This window comes from Equus asinus, chromosome 1 (assembly GCF_041296235.1).
Source record: "Equus asinus isolate D_3611 breed Donkey chromosome 1, EquAss-T2T_v2, whole genome shotgun sequence".
Taxonomy (NCBI): Eukaryota; Metazoa; Chordata; class Mammalia; order Perissodactyla; family Equidae; genus Equus; species Equus asinus.
The window spans coordinates 76,330,759-76,358,211 of record NC_091790.1 but is presented as its reverse complement, the minus strand read 5'-3'; positions in this window follow the sequence as shown (position 1 = coordinate 76,358,211).

Here is a 27,453-nt window from a genome sequence, read left to right as displayed (position 1 = left end):
ACCCAGAGCACAAGTTGTACTTCAGCCAGATCAGGCCTGCCAAGAAACTACGTTTGACAGGCCATTGTAAGAGATGTTCCCCGTAGGCTGTTAGAGCACTGTGCAGAGCGAGTTCTTTCTTAGCTTCCCAAAGACCTGGAACAAGATGCTTTGGGGGCCATCTGCCCTTAAGTAAAGAAGGCAGCACTTTGTGCCTTGCAGCTCTAGGGCAATGTAGCACACCCAGAGCAGACGTTCTACTTCTGCCAGGTCTGGCATGCAAAGAAACTTCGTTTCACAGGCCTTTGTAAGAGATGTTCCCGGTAGGCTGTTAGAACACTGAGCAGAGCGACTTGCTTCTTAGCTTCCCAAAGAGCCGGAAGCAAGATGCTTTGGGGCCCATCTCACCCTTTGGAAAGAAGGCAGCACTTTGTGCCTTGCAGCTCTAGGGCAATGTAGCACACCCAGAGCAGAAGTTGTACTTCAGCCAGATCAGGCCTGCAAGGAAACTGCGTTTCACAGGCCTTTGTAAGAGATGTTCCCGGTAGGCTGTTAGATCACTGTGCAGAGCGAGTTGTTTCCTAGCTTCCCAAAGAGCTGGAAGCAAGATGCTTTGGGGCCCTTCTCACCCTTTGGAAAGAAGGCAGCACTTGGTGCCTTGCAGCTCTAGGGCAATGTAGCACACCCAGAGCAGAAGTTGTACTTCAGCCAGATCAGGCCTGCAAAGAAGCTGCGTTTGACAGGCCTTTGTAAGAGATGTTCCCCGTAGGCTGTTAGAGCACTGTGCAGAGCGAGTTCTTTCTTAGCTTCCCAAAGACCTGGAATCAAGATGCTTTGGGGCCCCTCTGCCCCTATGGAAAGAATGCAGCACTTTGTGCCTTGCAGCTCTAGGGCGATGCAGCACACCCAGAGCAGAAGTTCTACTTCAGCCAGATCAGGCCTGCAAAGAAACTGCGTTTCACAAGCCTTTGTAAGAGATGTTCCCGGTAGGCTGTTAGAGCACTGTGCAGAGCGAGTTGTTTCTTAGCTTCCCAGAGAGCTGGAAGCAAGATGCTTTGGGGCCCGTTAATTTTATACCCTGCTACTTTGCTGTAATTGTTGATTATTTCTAATAGTTTTCTGTGGATTCTTTGGGGTTTTCTATGTATAAGATCATGTCGTCTGCAAACAACGCGAGTTTTACTTCTTCGTTACCTATCTGGATTCCTTTTATTTTTTTTTTCCTGCCGTATTGCTCTGGCCAGCACCTCCAGTACTATGTTGAATAGGAGTGGTGAAAGTGGGCACCCTTGTCTTGTTCCTGTCCTCAGAGGGATGGCTTTCAGCTTTTGTCCATTGAGTATGATGTTGGCTGTGGGTCTATCATATATGGCCTTTATTATGTTGAGGTACTTTCCTTCTACACCCATTTTACTGAGGGTTTTTATCATAAATGGGTGTTGGATCTTGTCGAATGCTTTCTCTGCGTCTATTGAGATGATCATGTGGTTTTTGTTTTTCATTTTGTTGATGTAGTGTATCACGTTGATTGACTTGCGGGTGTTGAACCATCCCTGTGTCCCTGGTATAAATCCCACTTGATCATGGTGTATAATCTTTTTGATGTATTGCTGTAATCGGTTTGCCAAAATTTTGTTGAGGATTTTTGCATCTATGTTCATCAGTGATATCGGCCTGTAGTTCTCCTTCTTTGTGTTGTCCTTGTCAGGTTGGGGGATCAGAGTGATGTTGGCTTCATAGAATGTGTTAGGGAGTTCTCCATCTTTCTCAATTTTCTGGAACAGTTTGAGGAGAATAGGTACAAAGAACTCACACTGCTTAACAACAAAAAAACAAACAACAAGATCAAAAAATGGGCAGAGGACATGAACAGACATTTCTCCAAAGAAGATATGAATATGGCCAATAGACACATGAAAAGATGTTCATCATCGCTAATCATCAGGGAAATGCAAATCAAAACTACACTAAGATATCACCTTACCCCCGTTAGATTGGCAAAAACATCCAAAACCAAGAACGACGAATGTTGGAGAGGTTGTGGAGAAAGAGGAACCCTCATACACTGTTGGTGGGAATGCAAACTGGTACAGACACTATGGAAAACAGTATGGAGATTTCTCAAAAAGTTAAAAATAGAAATACCCTATGACCCAGCCATCCCATTACTGGGTATCTATCCTAAGAACCTGATATCAGATATCTCAAGAGTCCGTTGCACCCCTATGTTCATCGCAGCATTATTTACAATAGCCAAGACGTGGAACCAGCCTACATGCCGAGAAACTGATGATTGGATAAAGAAGATGTGGTATATATACACAATGGAATACTACTCAGCCATAAAAAAAGACGACATTGGCCCCTTCACAACAATGTGGATGGACCTCGAGGGCATTATGTTAAGCGAAATAAGTCAGTCAGAGAAAGACGAACTCTATATGACTCCACTCATAGGTGGAAATTAGTATATTGAGAAGGAGATCTGATCGGTGGTTACCAGGGAAAAGGGGGGGTGGGGGAGGGCACGGAGGGGGAAGTGGTGTTCCCACAACATGACTAACAAAAATGTAAAACTGAAATTTCACAAGCTTGTAATCCATCATAAGATTAATAAACAACAACAAAAAAAAAGATGCTTTGGGGCTCATCTGCCCCTATGGAAAGAACGCAGCACTTTGTGCCTTGCAGCTCTAGGGCAATGTAGCACACCCAGAGCAGAAGTTCTACTTCAGCCAGATCAGGCCTGCAAAGAAACTGCGTTTCACAGGCCTTTGTAAGAGATGTTCCCGGTAGGCTGTTACAGCACTGTGCAGAGCGAGTTGTTTCCTAGCTTCCCAAAGAGCTGGAAGCAAGATGCTTTGGGGCCCTTCTCACCCTTTGGAAAGAAGGAAGCACTTTGTGCCTTGCAGCTCTAGGGCAATGTAGCACACCCAAAGCAGAAGTTCTACTTCAGCCAGAACAGACCTGCAAAGAAACTGCGTTTCACAGGCCTTTGTAAGAGATGTTCCCTGTAGGCTGTTAGAGCACTGTGCAGAGCGAGTTGTTTCTTAGCTTCCCAAGGAGCTGGAAGCAAGATGCTTTAGGGGCCATCTGCCCTTAAGGAAAGAAGGCAGCACTTTGTGCCTTGCAGCTCTAGTGCAATGTAGCACACCCAGAGCAGTTGTTCTACTTCTACCAGGTCAGGCCTGCAAAGAAACTTCGTTTCACAGGCCTTTGTAAGAGATGTTCCCGGTAGGCTGTTAGAGCACTGTGCAGAGCGACTTGTTTCGTAGCTTCCCAAAGAGCTGGAAGTAAGATGCTTTAGGGCCCATCTGCCCCTATGGAAAGAACGCAGCACTTTGTGCCTTGCAGCTCTAGGGCAATGCAGCACACCCCGAGCAGAAGTTGTACTTCAGCCAGATCAGGCCTGAAAAGAAACTGCGTTTCACAGGCCTTTGTAAGAGATGTTCCCGGTAGGCTGTTAGAGCACTGTGCAGAGCGAGTTGTTTCCTAGCTTCCCAAAGAGCTGGAAGCAAGATGCTTTGGGGCCCTTCTCACCCTTTGGAAAGAAGGCAGCACTTTGTGCCTTGCAGCTCTAGGGCAATGTAGCACACCCAAAGCAGAAGTTCTACTTCAGCCAGATCAGACCTGCAAAGAAACTGCGTTTCACAGGCCTTTGTAAGAGATGTTCCCGGTAGGCTGTAAGAGCACTGTGCAGAGCGACTACTTTCTTAGCTTCCCAGAGAGCTGGAAGCAAGATGCTTTGGGGCCCATCTGCCCCTATGGAAAGAACGCAGCACTTTGTGCCTTGCAGCTCTAGGGCAATGCAGCACACCCCGAGCAGAAGTTCTACTTCAGCCAGATCAGGCCTGCAAAGAAACTGCGTTTCACAGGCCTTTGTAAGATATCTTCCCGGTAGGCTGTTAGAGCACTGTGCAGAGCGAGTTGTTTCTTAGCTTCCCAGAGAGCTCCAAGCAAGATGCTTTGGGGCCCATTAATTTTATACCCTGCTACTTTGCTGTAGTTGTTGATTATTTCTAATAGTTTTTCTGTGGATTCTTTGGGGTTTTCTATGTATAAGATCATGTCGTCTGCAAACAACGCGAGTTTTACTTCTTCGTTACCTATTTGGATTCCTTTTATTTTTTTTTCCTGCCGAATTGCTCTGGCCAGCACCTCCAGTACTATGTTGAATAGGAGTGGTGAAAGTGGGTACCCTTGTCTTGTTCCTGTCCTCAGAGGGATGGCTTTCAGCTTTTGTCCATTGAGTATGATGTTGGCTGTGGGTCTATCATATATGGCCTTTATTATGTTCAGGTACTTTCCTTCTATACCCATTTTACTGAGGGTTTTTATCATAAATGGGTGTTGGATCTTGTCGAATGCTTTCTCTGCGTCTATTGAGATGATCATGTGGTTTTTGTTTTTCATTTTGTTGATGTAGTGTATCACGTTGATTGACTTGCGGGTGTTGAACCATCCCTGTGTCCCTGGTATAAATCCCACTTGATCATGGTGTATAATCTTTTTGATGTATTGCTGTAATCGGTTTGCCAAAATTTGGTTGAGGATTTTTGCATCTATGTTCATCAGTGATATCGGCCTGTAGTTCTCCTTCTTTGTGTTGTCCTTGTCAGGTTTGGGGATCAGAGTGATGTTGGCTTCATAGAATGTGTTAGGGAGTTCTCCATCTTTCTCAATTTTCGGGAACAGTTTGAGGAGAATAGGTACAAAGAACTCACACTGCTTAACAACAAAAAAACAAACAACCCGATCAAAAAATGGGCAGAGGACATGAACAGACATTTCTCAAAAGAAGATATGAATATGGCCAATAGACACATGAAAAGATGTTCATCATCGCTAATCATCAGGGAAATGCAAATCAAAACTACACTAAGATATCACCTTACCCCCGTTAGATTGGCAAAAACATCCAAAACCAAGAACGACGAATGTTGGAGAGGTTGTGGAGAAAGAGGAACCCTCATACACTGTTGGTGGGAATGCAAACTGGTACAGCCACTATGGAAAACAGTATGGAGATTTCTCAAAAAGTTAAAAATAGAAATACCCTATGACCCAGCCATCCCATTACTGGGTATCTATCCTAAGAACCTGATATCAGATATCTCAAGAGTCCGTTGCACCCCTATGCTCATCGCAGCATTATTTACAATAGCCAAGACGTGGAACCAGCCTACATGCCCAGAAACTGATGATTGGATAAAGAAGATGTGGTATATATACACAACGGAATACTACTCAGCCATAAAAAAAGACGACATTGGCCCCTTCACAACAATGTGGATGGACCTCGAGGGCATTATGTTAAGCGAAATAAGTCAGTCAGAGAAAGACGAACTCTATATGACTCCACTCATAGGTGGAAATTAGTATATTGAGAAGGAGATCTGATCGGTGGTTACCAGGGAAAAGGGGGAGTGGGGGAGGGCACGGAGGGGGAAGTGGTGTTCCCACAACATGACTAACAGAAATGTACAACTGAAATTTCACAAGCTTGTAATCCATCATAAGATTAATAAACAAAAAACAAAAAAAAAGATGCTTTGGGGCCCATCTGCCCCTATGGAAAGAATGCAGCACTTTGTGCCTTGCAGCTCTAGGGCAATGTAGCACACCCAGAGCAGAAGTTCTACTTCAGCCAGATCAGGCCTGCAAAGAAACTGCGTTTCACAGGCCTTTGTAAGAGATGTTCCCGGTAGGCTGTTAGAGCACTGTGCAGAGCGAGTTGTTTCCTAGCTTCCCAAAGAGCTGGAAGCAAGATGCTTTGGGGCCCTTCTCACCCTTTGGAAAGAAGGCAGCACTTTGTGCCTTGCAGCTCTAGGGCAATGTAGCACACCCAAAGCAGAAGTTGTACTTCAGCCAGATCAGACCTGCAAAGAAACTGCGTTTCACAGGCCTTTGTAAGAGATGTTCCCTGTAGGCTGTTAGAGCACTGTGCAGAGCGAGTTGTTTCCTAGCTTCCCAAAGAGCTGGAAGCAAGATGCTTTGGGGACCTTCTCACCCTTTGGAAAGAAGGCAGCACTTTGTGCCTTGCAGCTCTAGGGCAATGTAGCACACCCAAAGCACAAGTCTACTTCAGCCAGATCAGACCTGCAAAGAAACTGCGTTTCACAGGCCTTTGTAAGAGATGTTCCGTGTAGGCTGTTAGAGCACTGTGCAGAGCGTGTTGTTTCTTAGCTTAGCAAGGAGCTGGAAGCAAGATGCTTTAGGGGCCATCTGCCCTTAAGGAAAGAAGGCAGCACTTTGTGCCTTGCATCTCTAGGGCAATGTAGCACACCCAGAGCAGTTGTTCTACTTCTGCCAGGTCAGGCCTGCAAAGAAACTGCGTTTCACAGGCCTTTGTAAGAGATGTTCCCGGTAGGCTGTTAGAGCACTGTGCAGAGCGAGTTGTTTCTTAGCTTCCCAGAGAGCTGGAAGCAAGATGCTTTGGGGCCCGTTAATTGTATACCCTGCTACTTTGCTGTAGTTGTTGATTATTTCTAATAGTTTTTCTGTGGATTCTTTGGGGTTTTCTATGTATAAGATCATGTCGTCTGCAAACAACGCGAGTTTTACTTCTTCGTTACCTATTTCGATTCCTTTTATTTTTTTTTCCTGCCGAATTGCTCTGGCCAGCACCTCCAGTACTATGTTGAATAGGAGTGGTGAAAGTGGGTACCCTTGTCTTGTTCCTGTCCTCAGAGGGATGGCTTTCAGCTTTTGTCCATTGAGTATGATGTTGGCTGTGGGTCTATCATATATGGCCTTTATTATGTTCAGGTACTTTCCTTCTATACCCATTTTACTGAGGGTTTTTATAATAAATGGGTGTTGGATCTTGTCGAATGCTTTCTCTGCGTCTATTGAGATGATCATGTGGTTTTTGTTTTTCATTTTGTTGATGTAGTGTATCACGTTGATTGACTTGCGGGTGTTGAACCATCCCTGTGTCCCTGGTATAAATCCCACTTGATCATGGTGTATAATCTTTTTGATGTATTGCTGTAATCGGTTTGCCAAAATTTGGTTGAGGATTTTTGCATCTATGTTCATCAGTGATATCGGCCTGTAGTTCTCCTTCTTTGTGTTGTCCTTGTCAGGTTTGGGGATCAGAGTGATGTTGGCTTCATAGAATGTGTTAGGGAGTTCTCCATCTTTCTCAATTTTCTGGAACAGTTTGAGGAGAATAGGTACAAAGAACTCACACTGCTTACCAACAAAAAGGCAAACAACCCGATCAAAAAATGGGCAGAGGACATGAACAGACATTTCTCAAAAGAAGATATGAATATGGCCAATAGACACATGAAAAGATGTGCATCATCGCTAATCATCAGGGAAATGCAAATCAAAACTACACTAAGATATCACCTTACCCCCGTTAGATTGGCAAAAACATCCAAAACCAAGAACGACGAATGTTGGAGAGGTTGTGGAGAAAGAGGAACCCTCCTACACTGTTGGTGGGAATGCAAACTGGTACAGCCACTATGGAAAACAGTATGGAGATTTCTCAAAAAGTTAAAAATAGAAATACCCTATGAGCCAGCCATCCCATTACTGGGTATCTATCCTAAGAACCTGATATCAGATATCTCAAGAGTCCGTTGCACCCCTATGTTCATCGCAGCATTATTTACAATAGCCAAGACGTGGAACCAGCCTACATGCCCAGAAACTGATGATTGGATAAAGAAGATGTGGTATATATACACAACGGAATACTACTCAGCCATAAAAAAAGACGACATTGGCCCCTTCACAACAATGTGGATGGACCTCGAGGGCATTATGTGAAGCGAAATAAGTCAGTCAGAGAAAGACGAACTCTATATGACTCCACTCATAGGTGGAAATTAGTATATTGAGAAGGAGATCTGATCGGTGGTTACCAGGGAAAAGGGGGGGTGGGGGAGGGCACGGAGGGGGAAGTGGTGTTCCCACAACATGACTAACAAAAATGTACAACTGAAATTTCACAAGCTTGTAATCCATCATAAGATTAATAAACAAACAAACAAAAAAAGATGCTTTGGGGCCCATCTGCCCCTATGGAAAGAACGCAGCACTTTGTGCCTTGCAGCTCTAGGGCAATGTAGCACACCCAGAGCAGAAGTTCTACTTCAGCCAGATCAGGCCTGCAAAGAAACTGCGTTTCACAGGCCTTTGTAAGAGATGTTCCCGGTAGGCTGTTAGAGCACTGTGCAGAGCGAGTTGTTTCCTATCTTCCCAAAGAGCTGGAAGCAAGATGCTTTGGGGCCCTTCTCACCCTTTGGAAAGAAGGCAGCATTTTGTGCCTTGCAGCTCTAGGGCAATGTAGCACACCCAAAGCAGAAGTTCTACTTCAGCCAGATCCGACCTGCAAAGAAACTGTGTTTCACAGACTTTTGTAAGAGATGTTCCCTGTAGGCTGTTAGAGCACTGTGCAGAGCGAGTTGTTTCTTAGCTTCCCAAGGAGCTGGAAGCAAGATGTTAGGGGCCATCTGCCCTTAAGGAAAGAAGGCAGCACTTTGTGCCTTGCAGCTCTAGGGCAATGTAGCACACCCAGAGCAGTTGTTCTACTTCTGCCAGGTCAGGCCTGCAAAGAAACTTCGTTTCACAGGCCTTTGTAAGAGATGTTCCCGGTAGGCTGTTAGAGCACTGTGCAGAGCGACTTGTTTCGTAGCTTCCCAAAGAGCTGGAAGCAAGATGCATTGGGGCCCATCTGCCCCTATGGAAAGAACGCAGCACTTTGTGCCTTGCAGCTCTAGGGCAATGCAGCACACCCCGAGCAGAAGTTGTACTTCAGCCAGATCAGGCCTGCAAAGAAACTGCGTTTCACAGGCCTTTGTAAGAGATGATCCCGGTAGGCTGTTAGAGCACTGTGCAGAGCGAGTTGTTTCCTAGCTTCCCAAAGAGCTGGAAGCAAGATGCTTTGGGGCCCTTCTCACCCTTTGGAAAGAACGCAGCACTTTGTGCCTTACAGCTGTAGGGCAATGTAGCACACCCAGAGCAGAAGTTCTTCTTCAGCCAGATCAGGCCTGCAAAGAAACTTCGTTTCACAGGTTTTTGTAAGAGATGTTCCCTGTAGGCTGTTAGAGCACTGTGCAGAGCGAGTTCTTTCTTAGCTTCCCAAAGACCTGGAAGCCAGATGATTTGGGGGCCATCTGCCGTTAAGTAAAGAAGGCAGCACTTTGTGCCTTTCAGCTCTAGGGCAATGCAGCACACCCCGAGCAGAAGTTCTACTTCAGCCAGATCAGGCCTGCAAAGAAACTGCGTTTCACAGGCCTTTGTAAGAGATGTTCCCGGTAGGCTGTTAGAGCACTGTGCAGAGCGAGTTGTTTCTTAGCTTCCCAGAGAGCTGGAAGCAAGATGCTTTGGGGCCCGTTAATTTTATACCCTGCTACTTTGCTGTAGTTGTTGATTATTTCTAATAGTTTTTCTGTGGATTCTTTGGGGTTTTCTATGTATATGATCATGTCGTCTGCAAACAACGCGAGTTTTACTTCTTCGTTACCTATTTGGATTCCTTTTATTTTTTTTTCCTGCCGAATTGCTCTGGCCAGCACCTCCAGTACTATGTTGACTAGGAGTGGTGAAAGTGGGTACCCTTGTCTTGTTCCTGTCCTCAGAGGGATGGCTTTCAGCTTTTGTCCATTGAGTATGATGTTGGCTGTGGGTCTATCATATATGGCCTTTATTATGTTGAGGTACTTTCCTTCTATACCCATTTTACTGAGGGTTTTTATCATAAATGGGTGTTGGATCTTGTCGAATGCTTTCTCTGCGTCTATTGAGATGATCATGTGGTTTTTGTTTTTCATTTTGTTGATGTAGTGTATCACGTTGATTGACTTGCGGGTGTTGAACCATCCCTGTGTCCCTGGTATAAATCCCACTTGATCATGGTGTATAATCTTTTTGATGTATTGCTGTAATCGGTTTGCCAAAATTTGGTTGAGGATTTTTGCATCTATGTTCATCAGTGATATCGGCCTGTAGTTCTCCTTCTTTGTGTTGTCCTTGTCAGGTTTGGGGATCAGAGTGATGTTGGCTTCATAGAATGTGTTAGGGAGTTCTCCATCTTTCTCAATTTTCTGGAACAGTTTGAGGAGAATAGGTACAAAGAACTCACACTGCTTAACAACAAAAAAACAAACAACCCGATCAAAAAATGGGCAGAGGACATGAACAGACATTTCTCCAAAGAAGATATGAATATGGCCAATAGACACATGAAAAGATGTTCATCATCGCTAATCATCAGGGAAATGCAAATCAAAACTACACTAAGATATCACCTTACCCCCGTTAGATTGGCAAAAACATCCAAAACCAAGAACGACGAATGTTGGAGAGGTTGTGGAGAAAGAGGAACCCTCATACACTGTTGGTGGGAATGCAAACTGGTACAGCCACTATGGAAAACAGTATGGAGATTTCTCAAAAAGTTAAAAATAGAAATACCCTATGACCCAGCCATCCCATTACTGGGTATCTATCCTAAGAACCTGATATCAGATATCTCAAGAGTCCGTTGCACCCCTATGTTCATCGCAGCATTATTTACAATAGCCAAGACGTGGAACCAGCCTACATGCCCAGAAACTGATGATTGGATAAAGAAGATGTGGTATATATACACAATGGAATACTACTCAGTCGTAAAAAAAGACGACATTGGCCCCTTCACAACAATGTGGATGGACCTCGACGGCATTATGTTAAGCGAAATAAGTCAGTCAGAGAAAGACGAACTCTATATGACTCCACTCATAGGTGGAAATTAGTATATTGAGAAGGAGATCTGATCGGTGGTTACCAGGGAAAAGGGGGGGTGGGGGAGGGCACGGAGGGGGAAGTGGTGTTCCCACAACATGACTAACAAAAATGTACAACTGAAATTTCACAAGCTTGTAATCCATCATAAGATTAATAAACAAACAAAAAAAAAAAGATGCTTTGGGGCCCATCTGCCCCTATGGAAAGAACGCAGCACTTTGTGCCTTGCAGCTCTAGGGCAATGTAGCACACCCAGAGCAGAAGTTCTACTTCAGCCAGATCAGGCCTGCAAAGAAACTGCGTTTCACAGGCCTTTGTAAGAGATGTTCCCGGTAGGCTGTTAGAGCACTGTGCAGAGCGAGTTGTTTCCTATCTTCCCAAAGAGCTGGAAGCAAGATGCTTTGGGGCCCTTCTCACCCTTTGGAAAGAAGGCAGCATTTTGTGCCTTGCAGCTCTAGGGCAATGTAGCACACCCAAAGCAGAAGTTCTACTTCAGCCAGATCAGACCTGCAAAGAAACTGCGTTTCACAGACTTTTGTAAGAGATGTTCCCTGTAGGCTGTTAGAGCACTGTGCAGAGCGAGTTGTTTCTTAGCTTCCCAAGGAGCTGGAAGCAAGATGTTAGGGGCCATCTGCCCTTAAGGAAAGAAGGCAGCACTTTGTGCCTTGCAGCTCTAGGGCAATGTAGCACACCCAGAGCAGTTGTTCTACTTCTGCCAGGTCAGGCCTGCAAAGAAACTTCGTTTCACAGGCCTTTGTAAGAGATGTTCCCGGTAGGCTGTTAGAGCACTGTGCAGAGCGACTTGTTTCGTAGCTTCCCAGAGAGCTGGAAGCAAGATGCTTTGGGGCCCTCTCACCCTTTGGAAAGAAGGCAGCACTTTGTGCCTTGCAGCTCTAGGGCAATGTAGCACACCCAGAGCCGAAGTTCTACTTCAGCTAGATCAGACCTGCAAATAAACTTCGTTTCACAGGCCTTTGTAAGAGATGTTCCCGGTAGCCTGTAAGAGCACTGTGCAGACCGACTAGTTTCTTAGCTTCCCAGAGAGCTGGAAGTAAGATGCTTTGGGGCCCATCTGCCCCTATGGAAAGAACGCAGCACTTTGTGCCTTGCAGCTCTAGGGCAATGCAGCACACCCCGAGCAGAAGTTCTACTTCAGCCAGATCAGGCCTGCAAAGAAACTGCGTTTCACAGGCCTTTGTAAGAGATGTTCCCGGTAGGCTGTTAGAGCACTGTGCAGAGCGAGTTGTTTCTTAGCTTCCCAGAGAGCTGGAAGCAAGATGCTTTGGGGCCCGTTAATTTTATACCCTGCTACTTTGCTGTAGTTGTTGATTATTTCTAATAGTTTTTCTGTGGAGTCTTTGGGGTTTTCTATGTATAAGATCATGTCGTCTGCAAACAACGCGAGTTTTAATTCTTCGTTACCTATTTGGATTCCTTTTATTTTTTTTTCCTGCCGAATTGCTCTGGCCAGCACCTCCAGTACTATGTTGAATAGGAGTGGTGAAAGTGGGCACCCTTGTCTTGTTCCTGTCCTCAGAGGGATGGCTTTCAGCTTTTGTCCATTGAGTATGATGTTGGCTGTGGGTCTATCATATATGGCCTTTATTATGTTGAGGTACTTTCCTTCTATACCCATTTTACTGAGGGTTTTTAGCATAAATGGGTGTTGGATCTTGTCGAATGCTTTCTCTGCGTCTATTGAGATGATCATGTGGTTTTTGTTTTTCATTTTGTTGATGTAGTGTATCACGTTGATTGCCTTGCGGGTGTTGAACCATCCCTGTGTCCCTGGTATAAATCCCACTTGATCATGGTGTATAATCTTTTTGATGTATTGCTGTAATCGGTTTGCCAAAATTTGGTTGAGGATTTTTGCATCTATGTTCATCAGTGATATCGGCCTGTAGTTCTCCTTCTTTGTGTTGTCCTTGTCAGGTTTGGGGATCAGAGTGATGTTGGCTTCATAGAATGTGTTAGGGAGTTCTCCATCTTTCTCAATTTTCTGGAACAGTTTGAGGAGAATAGGTACAAAGAACTCACACTGCTTAACAACAAAAAAACAAACAACCCGATCAATAAATGGGCAGAGGACATGAACAGACATTTCTCAAAAGAAGATATGAATATGGCCAATAGACACATGAAAAGATGTGCATCATCGCTAATCATCAGGGAAATGCAAATCAAAACTACACTAAGATATCACCTTACCCCCGTTAGATTGGCAAAAACATCCAAAACCAAGAACGACAAATGTTGGAGAGGTTGTGGAGAAAGAGGAACCCTCATACACTGTTGGTGGGAATGCAAACTGGTACAGCCACTATGGAAAACAGTATGGAGATTTCTCAAAAAGTTAAAAATAGAAATACCCTATGACCCAGCCATCCCATTACTGGGTATCTATCCTAAGAACCTGATATCAGATATCTCAAGAGTCCGTTGCACCCCTATGTTCATCGCAGCATTATTTACAATAGCCAAGACGTGGAACCAGCCTACATGCCCAGAAACTGATGATTGGATAAAGAAGATGTGGTATATATACACAACGGAATACTACTCAGCCATAAAAAAAGACGACATTGGCCCCTTCACAACAATGTGGATGGACCTCGAGGGCATTATGTTAAGCGAAATAAGTCAGTCAGAGAAAGACGAACTCTATATGACTCCACTCATAGGTGGAAATTAGTATATTGAGAAGGAGATCTGATCGGTGGTTACCAGGGAAAAGGGGGGGTGGGGGGAGGGCACGGAGGGGGAAGTGGTGTTCCCACAACATGACTAACAAAAATGTACAACTGAAATTTCACAAGATTGTAATCCATCATAAGATTAATAAACAAAAAAAAAAAAAAGATGCTTTTGGGCCCATCTGCCCCTATGGAAAGAACGCAGCACTTTGTGCCTTTCAGCTCTAGGGCAATGTAGCACACCCAGAGCAGAAGTTCTACTTCAGCCAGATCAGGCCCGCAAAGAAACTGCGTTTCACAGGCCTTTGTAAGAGATGTTCCCGGTAGTCTGTAAGAGCACTGTGCAGAGCGAGTTGTTTCTTAGCTTCCCAACGAGCTGGAAGCAAGATGCTTTAGGGGCCATCTGCCCTTAAGGAAAGAAGTCAGCACTTTGTGCCTTGCAGCTCTAGGGCAATGTAGCACACCCAGAGCAGTTGTTCTACTTCTGCCAGGTCAGGCCTGCAAAGAAACTTCGTTTCACAGGCTTTTGTAAGAGATGTTCCCGGTAGGCTGTTAGAGCACTGTGCAGAGCGACTTGTTTCGTAGCTTCCCAAAGAGCTGGAAGCAAGATGCTTTGGGGCCCATCTTCCCCTATGGAAAGAACGCAGCACTTTGTGCCTTGCAGCTCTAGGGCAATGCAGCACACCCCGAGCAGAAGTTGTACTTCAGCCAGATCAGGCCTGCAAAGAAACTGCGTTTCACAGGTCTTTGTAAGAGATGTTCCCGGTAGGCTGTTAGAGCACTGTGCAGAGCGAGTTGTTTCCTAGCTTAACAAAGAGCTGGAAGCAAGATGCTTTAGGGGCCATCTGCCCTTAAGGAAAGAAGGCAGCACATTGTGCCTTGCATCTCTAGGGCAATGTAGCACACCCAGAGCAGTTGTTCTACTTCTGCCAGGTCAGGCCTGCAAAGAAACTGCGTTTCACAGGCCTTTGCAAGAGATGTTTCCGGTAGGCTGTTAGAGCACTGTGCAGAGCGACTAGTTTCTTAGCTTCCCAGAGAGCTGGAAGCAAGATGCTTTGGGGCCCATCTGCCCCTATGGAAAGAACGCAGCACTTTGTGCCTTGCAGCTCTAGGGCAATGTAGCACACCCAGAGCAGAAGTTCTACTTCAGCCAGATCAGGACTGCAAAGAAACTGCGGTCCACAGGCCATTGTAAGAGATGTTCCCGGTAGGCTGTTAGAGCACTGTGCAGAGCGAGTTGTTTCCTAGCTTCCCAAAGAGCTGGAAGCAAGATGCTTTGGGGCCCTTCTCACTCTTTGGAAAGAAGGCAGCACTTTGTGTCTTGCAGCTCTAGGGCAATGTAGCACACCCAGAGCACATGTTCTACTTCTGCCAGGTCAGGCCTGCAAAGAAACTGCGTTTCACAGGCCTTTGTAAGAGATGTTCCCGGGAGGCTGTTAGAGCACTGTGCAGAGCGAGTTGTTTCTTAGGTTCCCAAACAGCCAGAAGCAAGATGCTTTGGGGCCCTTCTCTCCCTTTGGAAAGAAGTCAGCACTTTGTGCCTTGCAGCTCTAGGGCAATGTAGCACACCCAGAGCAGAAGTTGTACTTCAGCCAGATCAGGACTGCAAAGAAACTGCGGTCCACAGGCCATTGTAAGAGATGTTCCCGGTAGGCTGTTAGAGCACTGTGCAGAGCGAGTTGTTTCCTAGCTTCCCAAAGAGCTGGAAGCAAGATGCTCTGGGGAACTTCTCACCCTTTGGCAAGAAGGCAGCACTTTGTGCCGTGCAGCTCTAGGGCAATGTAGCACACGCAGAGCAGAAGTTCTACTTCAGCCAGATCAGGCCTGCAAAGAAACTGCGTTTCACAGGCCTTTGTAAGAGATGATCGCGGTAGGCTGTTAGAGCACTGTGCAGAGCGAGTTGTTTCTCAGCTTCCAAAAGAGTTGGAAGCAAGATGCTTTGGGGCTCATCTGCCCCTTCGAAAAGAAGGCAGCACTTTGTGCCTTGCAGCTCTAGGGCAATGTAGCACACCAGAGCAGAAGTTCTACTTCAGCCAGATCAGGCCCGCAAAGAAACTGCATTTCACAGGCCTTTGTAAGAGATGTTCCCGGTAGGCTGTTAGGGCACTGTGCAGAGCGAGTTGTTTCTTAGCTTCCGAAACAGCTGGAAGCAAGATGCTTTGGTGCCCTACTCACCCTTTGGAAAGAAGGCAGCACTTTGTGCCTTGCAGCTCTTGGGCAATGTAGCACACCCAGAGCAGAAGTTGTACTTCAGCCAGATCAGGCCTGCAAAGAAACTGCGTTTCACAGGCCTTTGTAAGAGATGTTCCCTGTAGGCTGTTAGAGCACTGTGCAGAGCGAGTTCTTTCTTAGCTTCCCAAAGACCTGGAAGCAAGATGCTTTGGGGGCCATATGCCCCTAAGGAAAGAAGGCAGCAATTTGTGCCTTGCAGCTCCAGGGCAATGTAGCACACCCAGAGCAGTTGTTCTACTTCTGCAAGGTCAGGCCTGCAAAGAAACTGCGCTTCACAGGCCTTTGTAAGAGATGTTCCCGGTAGGCTGTTAGAGCACTGTGCAGAGCGAGTTGTTTCTTAGCTTCCCAAAGAGCTGGAAGAAAGATGATTTAGGGGCCATCTGCCCTTAAGGAAAGAAGGCAGCACTTTGTGCCTTGCATCTCTAGGGCAATGTAGCACACCCAGAGCAGATGTTGTACTTCAGCCAGATCAGGCCTGCAAAGAAACTGCGTTTCACAGGCCTTTGTAAGAGATGTTCCCGGTAGGCTGTTAGAGCACTGTGCAGAGCGAGTTGTTTCCTAGCTTCCCAAAGAGCTGGAAGCAAGATGCTTTGGGGCCCTTCTCACCCTTTGGAAAGAAGGCAGCACTTTGTGCCTTTCAGCTCTAGGGCAATGTAGCACACCCAAAGCAGAAGTTCTACTTCTGCCAGGTCAGGACTGCAAAGAAACTTCGTTTCACAGGCCTTTGTAAGATATGTTCCCGGTAGGCTGTTAGAGCACTGTGCAGAGCGACTTGTTTCTTAGCTTCCCAAGGAGCTGGAAGCAAGATGCTTTGGGGCCCTTCTCACCCTTTGGAAAGAAGGCAGCACTTTGTGCCTTGCAGCTCTAGGGCAATGTAGCACACCCAGAGCAGTTGTTCTACTTCTGCCAGGTCAGGACTGCAAAGAAACTTCGTTTCACAGGCCTTTGTAAGATATGTTCCCGGTAGGCTGTTAGAGCACTGTGCAGAGCGAGTTGTTTCTCAGCTTCCAAAAGAGTTGGAAGCAAGATGCTTTGGGGCTCATCTGCCCCTTCGAAAAGAAGGCAGCACTTTGTGCCTTGCAGCTCTAGGGCAATGTAGCACACCCAGAGCAGTTGTTCTACTTCTGCCAGGTCAGGCCTGCAAAGAAACTGCGTTTCACAGGCCTTTGTAAGAGATGATCGCGGTAGGCTGTTAGAGCACTGTGCAGAGCGAGTTGTTTCTCAGCTTCCAAAAGAGTTGGAAGCAAGATGCTTTGGGGCTCATCTGCGCCTTCGAAAAGAAGGCAGCACTTTGTGCCTTGCAGCTCTAGGGCAATTTAGCACACCCAGAGCAGAAGTTCTACTTCATCCAGATCAGGCCCGCAAAGAAACTGCATTTCACAGGCCTTTGTAAGAGATGTTCCCGGTAGGCTGTTAGAGCACTGTGCAGAGCGAGTTGTTTCTTAGCTTCCCAAACAGCTGGAAGCAAGATGCTTTGGTGCCCTACTCACCCTTTGGAAAGAAGGCAGCATTTTGTGCCTTGCAGCTCTAGGGCAATGTAGCACACCCAGAGCAGTTGTTCTACTTCTGCAAGGTCAGGCCTGCAAAGAAACTGCGTTTCACAGGCCTTTGTAAGACATGTTCCCGGTAGGCTGTTAGAGCACTGTGCAGAGCGAGTTGTTTCTTAGCTTCCCAAAGAGCTGGAAGCAAGATGATTTAGGGGCCATCTGCCCTTAAGAAAAGAAGGCAGCACTTTGTGCCTTGCATCTCTAGGGCAATGTAGCACACCCAGAGCAGTTGTTCTACTTCTGCCAGGTCAGGCCTGCAAAGAAACTGCGTTTCACAGGCCTTTGTAAGAGATGTTCCCGGTAGGCTGTAAGAGCACTGTGCAGAGCGACTAGTTTCTTAGCTTCCCAGAGCGCTGGAAGCAAGATGCTTTGGGGCCCCTCTGCCCCTATGGAAAGAACGCAGCACTTTGTGCCTTGCAGCTCTAGGGCAATGCAGCACACCCAGAGCAGAAGTTCTACTTCAGCCAGATCAGGCCTGCAAAGAAACTGCGTTTCACAGGCCTTTGTAAGAGATGTTCCCGGTAGGCTGTTAGAGCACTGTGCAGAGCGAGTTGTTTCTTAGCTTCCCAGAGAGCTGGAAGCAAGATGCTTTGGGGCCCGTTAATTTTATACCCTGCTACTTTGCTGTAGTTGTTGATTATTTCTAATAGTTTTTCTGTGGATTCTTTGGGGTTTTCTATGTATAAGATCATGTCGTCTGCAAACAACGCGAGTTTTACTTCTTCGTTACCTATTTGGATTCCTTTTATTTTTTTTTCCTGCCGTATTGCTCTGGCCAGCACCTCCAGTACTATGTTGAATAGGAGTGGTGAAAGTGGGCACCCTTGTCTTGTTCCTGTCCTCAGAGGGATGGCTTTCAGCTTTTGTCCATTGAGTATGATGTTGGCTGTGGGTCTATCATATATGGCCTTTATTATGTTGAGGTACTTTCCTTCTACACCCATTTTACTGAGGGTTTTTATCATAAATGGGTGTTGGATCTTGTCGAATGCTTTCTCTGCGTCTATTGAGATGATCATGTGGTTTTTGTTTTTCATTTTGTTGATGTAGTGTATCACGTTGATTGACTTGCGGGTGTTGAACCATCCCTGTGTCCCTGGTATAAATCCCACTTGATCATGGTGTATAATCTTTTTGATGTATTGCTGTAATCGGTTTGCCAAAATTTGGTTGAGGATTTTTGCATCTATGTTCATCAGTGATATCGGCCTGTAGTTCTCCTTCTTTGTGTTGTCCTTGTCAGGTTTGGGGATCAGAGTGATGTTGGCTTCATAGAATGTGTTAGGGAGTTCTCCATCTTTCTCAATTTTCTGGAACAGTTTGAGGAGAATAGGTACAAAGAACTCACACTGCTTAACAACAAAAAAACAAACAACCCGATCAAAAAATGGGCAGAGGACATGAACAGACATTTCTCCAAAGAAGATATGAATATGGCCAATAGACACATGAAAAGATGTTCATCATCGCTAATCATCAGGGAAATGCAAATCAAAACTACACTAAGATATCACCTTACCCCCGTTAGATTGGCAAAAACATCCAAAACCAAGAACGACAAATGTGGGAGAGGTTGTGGAGAAAGAGGAACCTTTATACACTGTTGGTGGGAATGCAAACTGGTACAGCCACTATGGAAAACAGTATGGAGATTTCTCAAAAAGTTAAAAATAGAAATACCCTATGACCCAGCCATCCCATTACTGGGTATCTATCCTAAGAACCTGATATCAGATATCTCAAGAGTCCGTTGCACCCCTATGTTCATCGCAGCATTATTTACAATAGCCAAGACGTGGAACCAGCCTACATGCCCAGAAACTGATGATTGGATAAAGAAGATGTGGTATATATACACAATGGAATACTACTCAGCCATAAAAAAAGACGAAATTGGCCCATTCACAACAATGTGGATGGACCTCGAGGGCATTATTTTAAGCGAAATAAGTCAGTCAGAGAAAGACGAACTCTATATGACTGCACTCATAGGTGGAAATTAGTATATTGAGAAGGAGATCTGATCGGTGGTTACCAGGGAAAAGGGGGGGTGGGGGGAGGGCACGGAGGGGGAAGTGGTGTTCCCACAACATGACTAACAAAAATGTACAACTGAAATTTCACAAGCTTTTAATCCATCATAACATTAATAAACAAAAAAAAATAAAAAAAAATAAAGATGATTTGGGGCCCATCTGCCCCTATGGAAAGAACGCAGCACTTTGTGCCTTGCAGCTCTAGGGCAATGTAGCACACCCAGAGCAGAAGTTCTACTTCATCCAGATCAGGCCTGCAAAGAAACTGCGTTTCACAGGCCTTTGTAAGAGATGTTCCCGGTAGGCTGTTAGAGCACTGTGCAGAGCGAGTTGTTTCTTAGCTTCCCAAAGAGCTGGAAGCAAGATGCTTTGGGGCCCTTCTCACCCTTTGGCAAGAAGGCAGCACTTTGTGAATTGCAGCTCTAGGGCAATGTAGCACACGCAGAGCAGAAGTTCTACTTCACCCAGATCAGGCCTGCAAAGAAACTGCGTTTCACAGGCCTTTGTAAGAGATGTTCGCGGTAGGCTGTTAGAGCACTGTGCAGAGCGAGTTGTTTCTTAGCTTCCCAAAGAGCTGGAAGCAAGATGCTTTGGGGCCCTTCTCACCCTTTGGCAAGAAGGCAGCTCTTTGTGCCTTGCAGCTCTAGGGCAATGTAGCACCCGCAGAGCAGAAGTTCTACTTCAGCCAGATCAGGCCTGCAAAGAAACTGCGTTTCACAGGCCTTTGTAAGAGATGATCGCGGTAGGCTGTTAGAGCACTGTGCAGAGCGAGTTGTTTCTCAGCTTCCAAAAGAGTTGGAAGCAAGATGCTTTGGGGCTCATCTGCCCCTTCGAAAAGAAGGCAGCACTTTGTGCCTTGCAGCTCTAGGGCAATGTAGCACACCCAGAGCAGAAGTTCTACTTCAGCCAGATCAGGCCCGCAAAGAAACTGCATTTCACAGGCATTTGTAAGAGATGTTCCCGGTAGGCTGTTAGAGCACTGTGCAGAGCGAGTTGTTTCTTAGCTTCCCAAACAGCTGGAAGCAAGATGCTTTGGTGCCCTACTCACCCTTTGGAAAGAAGGCAGCACTTTGTGCCTTGCAGCTCTAGGGCAATGTAGCACACCCAGAGCAGAAGTTGTACTTCAGCCAGATCATGCCTGCAAAGAAACTGCGTTTCACAGGCCTTTGTAAGAGATGTTCCTGGTAGGCTGTTAGAGCACTGTGCAGAGCGAGTTCTTTCTTAGCTTCCCAAAGACCTGGAAGCAAGATGCTTTGGGGGCCATCTGCCCCTAAGGAAAGAAGGCAGCACTTTGTGCCTTGCAGCTCTAGGGCAATGTAGCACACCCAGAGCAGTTGTTCTACTTCTGCAAGGTCAGGCCTGCAAAGAAACTGCGTTTCACAGGCCTTTGTAAGAGATGTTCCCGGTAGGCTGTTAGAGCACTGTGCAGAGCGAGTTGTTTCTTAGCTTCCCAAAGAGCTGGAAGCAAGATGATTTAGGGGCCATCTGCCCTTAAGGAAAGAAGGCAGCACTTTGTGCCTTGCATCTCTAGGGCAATGTAGCACACCCAGAGCAGTTGTTCTACTTCTGCCAGGTCAGGCCTGCAAAGAAACTGCGTTTCACAGGCCTTTGTAAGAGATGTTCCCGGTAGGCTGTAAGAGCACTGTGCAGAGCGACTAGTTTCTTAGCTTCCCAGAGCGCTGGAAGCAAGATGCTTTGGGGCCCCTCTGCCCCTATGGAAAGAACGCAGCACTTTGTGCCTTGCAGCTCTAGGGCAATGCAGCACACCCAGAGCAGAAGTTCTACTTCAGCCAGATCAGGCCTGCAAAGAAACTGCGTTTCACAGGCCTTTGTAAGAGATGTTCCCGGTAGGCTGTTAGAGCACTGTGCAGAGCGAGTTGTTTCTTAGCTTCCCAGAGAGCTGGAAGCAAGATGCTTTGGGACCCGTTAATTTTATACCCTGCTACTTTGCTGTAGTTGTTGATTATTTCTAATAGTTTTTCTGTGGATTCTTTGGGGTTTTCTATGTATAAGATCATGTCGTCTGCAAACAACGCGAGTTTTACTTCTTCGTTACCTATTTGGATTCCTTTTATTTTTTTTTCCTGCCGTATTGCTCTGGCCAGCACCTCCAGTACTATGTTGAATAGGAGTGGTGAAAGTGGGCACCCTTGTCTTGTTCCTGTCCTCAGAGGGATGGCTTTCAGCTTTTGTCCATTGAGTATTATGTTGGCTGTGGGTCTATCATATATGGCCTTTATTATGTTGAGGTACTTTCCTTCTACACCCATTTTACTGAGGGTTTTTATCATAAATGGGTGTTGGATCTTGTCGAATGCTTTCTCTGCGTCTATTGAGATGATCATGTGGTTTTTGTTTTTCATTTTGTTGATGTAGTGTATCACGTTGATTGACTTGCGGGTGTTGAACCATCCCTGTGTCCCTGGTATAAATCCCACTTGATCATGGTGTATAATCTTTTTGATGTATTGCTGTAATCGGTTTGCCAAAATTTTGTTGAGGATTTTTGCATCGATGTTCATCAGTGATATCGGCCTGTAGTTCTCCTTCTTTGTATTGTCCTTGTCAGGTTTGGGGATCAGAGTGATGTTGGCTTCATAGAATGTGTTAGGGAGTTCTCCATCTTTCTCAATTTTCTGGAACAGTTTGAGGAGAATAGGTACAAAGAACTCACACTGCTTAACAACAAAAAAAAAACAACCCGATCAAAAAATGGGCAGAGGACATGAACAGACATTTCTCAAAAGAAGATATGAATATGGCCAATGGACACATGAAAAGATGTTCTTCATCGCTAATCATCAGGGAAATGCAAATCAAAACTACACTAAGATATCACCTTACCCCCGTTAGATTGGCAAAAACATCCAAAACCAAGAACGACAAATGTTGGAGAGGTTGTGGAGAAAGAGGAACCCTCATACACTGTTGGTGGGAATGCAAACTGGTACAGCCACTATGGAAAACAGTATGGAGATTTCTCAAAAAGTTAAAAATAGAAATACCCTATGACCCAGCCATCCCATTACTGGGTATCTATCCTAAGAACCTGATATCAGATATCTCAAGAGTCCGTTGCACCCCTATGTTCATCACAGCATTATTTACAATAGCCAAGACGTGGAACCAGCCTACATGCCCAGAAACTGATGATTGGATAAAGAAGATGTGGTATATATACACAACGGAATACTACTCAGCCATAAAAAAAGACGAAATTGGCCCATTCACAACAATGTGGATGGACCTCGAGGGCATTATTTTAAGCGAAATAAGTCAGTCAGAGAAAGACGAACTCTATATGACTCCACTCATAGGTGGAAATTAGTATATTGAGAAGGAGATCTGATCGGTGGTTACCAGGGAAAAGGGGGGGTGGGGGGAGGGCACGGAGGGGGAAGTGGTGTTCCCACAACATGACTAACAAAAATGTACAACTGAAATTTCACAAGCTTGTAATCCATCATAACATTAATAAACAAAAAAAAAATAAAAAATAATAAAGATGATTTGGGGCCCATCTGCCCCTATGGAAAGAACGCAGCACTGTGTGCCTTGCAGCTCTAGGGCAATGTAGCACACCCAGAGCAGAAGTTCTACTTCATCCAGATCAGGCCTGCAAAGAAACGGCGTTTCACAGGCCTTTGTAAGAGATGTTCCCGGTAGGCTGTTAGAGCACTGTGCAGAGCGAGTTCTTTCTTAGCTTCCCAAAGACCTGGAAGCAAGATGCTTTGGGGGCCATCTGCCCCTAAGGAAAGAAGGCAGCACTTTGTGCCTTGCAGCTCTAGGGCAATGTAGCACACCCAGAGCAGTTGTTCTACTTCTGCAAGGTCAGGCCTGCAAAGAAACTGCGTTTCACAGGCCTTTGTAAGAGATGTTCCCGGTAGGCTGTTAGAGCACTGTGCAGAGCGAGTTGTTTCTTAGCTTCCCAAAGAGCTGGAAGCAAGATGATTTAGGGGCCATCTGCCCTTAAGGAAAGAAGGCAGAACTTTGTGCCTTGCATCTCTAGGGCAATGTAGCACACCCAGAGCAGTTGTTCTACTTCTGCCAGGTCAGGCCTGAAAAGAAACTGCGTTTCACAGGCCTTTGTAAGAGATGTTCCCGGTAGGCTGTAAGAGCACTGTGCAGAGCGACTAGTTTCTTAGCTTCCCAGAGCGCTGGAAGCAAGATGCTTTGGGGCCCCTCTGCCCCTATGGAAAGAACGCAGCACTTTGTGCCTTGCAGCTCTAGGGCAATGCAGCACACCCAGAGCAGAAGTTGTACTTCAGCCAGATCAGGCCTGCAAAGAAACTGCGTTTCACAGGCCTTTGTAAGAGATGTTCCCGGTAGGCTGTTAGAGCACTGTGCAGAGCGAGTTGTTTCTTAGCTTCCCAGAGAGCTGGAAGCAAGATGCTTTGGGGCCCGTTAATTTTATACCCTGCTACTTTGCTGTAGTTGTTGATTATTTCTAATAGTTTTTCTGTGGATTCTTTGGGGTTTTCTATGTATAAGATCATGTCGTCTGCAAACAACGCGAGTTTTACTTCTTCGTTACCTATTTGGATTCCTTTTGTTTTTTTTTCCTGCCGTATTGCTCTGGCCAGCACCTCCAGTACTATGTTGAATAGGAGTGGTGAAAGTGGGCACCCTTGTCTTGTTCCTGTCCTCAGAGGGATGGCTTTCAGCTTTTGTCCATTGAGTATGATGTTGGCTGTGGGTCTATCATATATGGCCTTTATTATGTTGAGGTACTTTCCTTCTACACCCATTTTACTGAGGGTTTTTATCATAAATGGGTGTTGGATCTTGTCGAATGCTTTCTCTGCGTCTATTGAGATGATCATGTGGTTTTTGTTTTTCATTTTGTTGATGTAGTGTATCACGTTGATTGACTTGCGGGTGTTGAACCATCCCTGTGTCCCTGGTATAAATCCCACTTGATCATGGTGTATAATCTTTTTGATGTATTGCTGTAATCGGTTTGCCAAAATTTTGTTGAGGATTTTTGCATCTATGTTCATCAGTGATATCGGCCTGTAGTTCTCCTTCTTTGTGTTGTCCTTGTCAGGTTTGGGGATCAGAATGATGTTGGCTTCATAGAATGTGTCAGGGAGTTCTCCATCTTTCTCAATTTTCTGGAACAGTTTGAGGAGAATAGGTACAAAGAACTCACACTGCTTAACAACAAAAAAACAAACAACCCGATCAAAAAATGGGCAGAGGACATGAACAGACATTTCTCAAAAGAAGATATGAATATGGCCAATAGACACATGAAAAGATGTTCATCATCGCTAATCATCAGGGAAATGCAAATCAAAACTACACTAAGATATCACCTTACCCCCGTTAGATTGGCAAAAACATCCAAAACCAAGAACGACAAATGTGGGAGAGGTTGTGGAGAAAGAGGAACCCTCATACACTGTTGGTGGGAATGCAAACTGGTACAGCCACTATGGAAAACAGTATGGAGATTTCTCAAAAAGTTAAAAATAGAAATACCCTATGACCCAGCCATCCCATTACTGGGTATCTATCCTAAGAACCTGATATCAGATATCTCAAGAGTCCGTTGCACCCCTATGTTCATCGCAGCATTATTTACAATAGCCAAGACGTGGAACCAGCCTACATGCCCAGAAACTGATGATTGGATAAAGAAGATGTGGTATATATACACAATGGAATACTACTCAGCCATAAAAAAAGACGAAATTGGCCCATTCACAACAATGTGGATGGACCTCGAGGGCATTATTTTAAGCGAAATAAGTCAGTCAGAGAAAGACGAACTCTATATGACTGCACTCATAGGTGGAAATTAGTATATTGAGAAGGAGATCTGATCGGTGGTTACCAGGGAAAAGGGGGGGTGGGGGGAGGGCAGGGAGGGGGAAGTGGTGTTCCCACAACATGACTAACAAAAATGTACAACTGAAATTTCACAAGCTTGTAATCCATCATAACATTAATAAAAAAAAAAATAAAAAAAAATAAAGATGATTTGGGGCCCATCTGCCCCTATGGAAAGAACGCAGCACTGTGTGCCTTGCAGCTCTAGGGCAATGTAGCACACCCAGAGCAGAAGTTCTACTTCATCCAGATCAGGCCTGCAAAGAAACTGCGTTTCACAGGCCTTTGTAAGAGATGTTCCCGGTAGGCTGTTAGAGCGCTGTGCAGAGCGAGTTCTTTCTTAGCTTCCCAAAGACCTGGAAGCAAGATGCTTTGGGGGCCATCTGCCCCTAAGGAAAGAAGGCAGCACTTTGTGCCTTGCAGCTCTAGGGCAATGTAGCACACCCAGAGCAGTTGTTCTACTTCTGCAAGGTCAGGCCTGCAAAGAAACTGCGTTTCACAGGCCTTTGTAAGAGATGTTCCCGGTAGGCTGTTAGAGCACTGTGCAGAGCGAGTTGTTTCTTAGCTTCCCAAAGAGCTGGAAGCAAGATGATTTAGGGGCCATCTGCCCTTAAGGAAAGAAGGCAGCACTTTGTGCCTTGCATCTCTAGGGCAATGTTGCACACCCAGAGCAGTTGTTCTACTTCTGCCAGGTCAGGCCTGCAAAGAAACTGCGTTTCACAGGCCTTTGTAAGAGATGTTCCCGGTAGGCTGTAAGAGCACTGTGCAGAGCGACTAGTTTCTTAGCTTCCCAGAGCGCTGGAAGCAAGATGCTTTGGGGCCCCTCTGCCCCTATGGAAAGAACGCAGCACTTTGTGCCTTGCAGCTCTAGGGCAATGCAGCACACCCAGAGCAGAAGTTGTACTTCAGCCAGATCAGGCCTGCAAAGAAACTGCGTTTCACAGGCCTTTGTAAGAGATGTTCCCGGTAGGCTGTTAGAGCACTTTGCAGAGCGAGTTGTTTCTTAGCTTCCCAGAGAGCTGGAAGCAAGATGCTTTGGGACCCGTTAATTTTATACCCTGCTACTTTGCTGTAGTTGTTGATTATTTCTAATAGTTTTTCTGTGGATTCTTTGGGGTTTTCTATGTATAAGATCATGTCGTCTGCAAACAACGCGAGTTTTACTTCTTCGTTACCTATTTGGATTCCTTTTATTTTTTTTTCCTGCCGTATTGCTCTGGCCAGCACCTCCAGTAGTATGTTGAATAGGAGTGGTGAAAGTGGGCACCCTTGTCTTGTTCCTGTCCTCAGAGGGATGGCTTTCAGCTTTTGTCCATTGAGTATGATGTTGGCTGTGGGTCTATCATATATGGCCTTTATTATGTTGAGGTACTTTCCTTCTACACCCATTTTACTGAGGGTTTTTATCATAAATGGGTGTTGGATCTTGTCAAATGCTTTCTCTGCGTCTATTGAGATGATCATGTGGTTTTTGTTTTTCATTTTGTTGATGTAGTGTATCACGTTGATTGACTTGCGGGTGTTGAACCATCCCTGTGTCCCTGGTATAAATCCCACTTGATCATGGTGTATAATCTTTTTGATGTATTGCTGTAATCGGTTTGCCAAAATTTTGTTGAGGATTTTTGCATCTATGTTCATCAGTGATATCGGCCTGTAGTTCTCCTTCTTTGTGTTGTCCTTGTCAGGTTTGGGGATCAGAGTGATGTTGGCTTCATAGAATGTGTTAGGGAGTTCTCCATCTTTCTCAATTTTCTGGAACAGTTTGAGGAGAATAGGTACAAAGAACTCACACTGCTTACCAACAAAAAAACAAACAACCCGATCAAAAAATGGGCAGAGGACATGAACAGACATTTCTCAAAAGAAGATATGAATATGGCCAATAGACACATGAAAAGATGTTCATCATCGCTAATCATCAGGGAAATGCAAATCAAAACTACACTAAGATATCACCTTACCCCCGTTAGATTGGCAAAAACATCCAAAACCAAGAACGACAAATGTGGGAGAGGTTGTGGAGAAAGAGGAACCCTCATACACTGTTGGTGGGAATGCAAACTGGTACAGCCACTATGGAAAACAGTATGGAGATTTCTCAAAAAGTTAAAAATAGAAATACCCTATGACCCAGCCATCCCATTACTGGGTATCTATCCTAAGAACCTGATATCAGATATCTCAAGAGTCCGTTGCACCCCTATGTTCATCGCAGCATTATTTACAATAGCCAAGACGTGGAACCAGCCTACATGCCCAGAAACTGATGATTGGATAAAGAAGATGTGGTATATATACACAATGGAATACTACTCAGCCATAAAAAAAGACGAAATTGGCCCATTCACAACAATGTGGATGGACCTCGAGGGCATT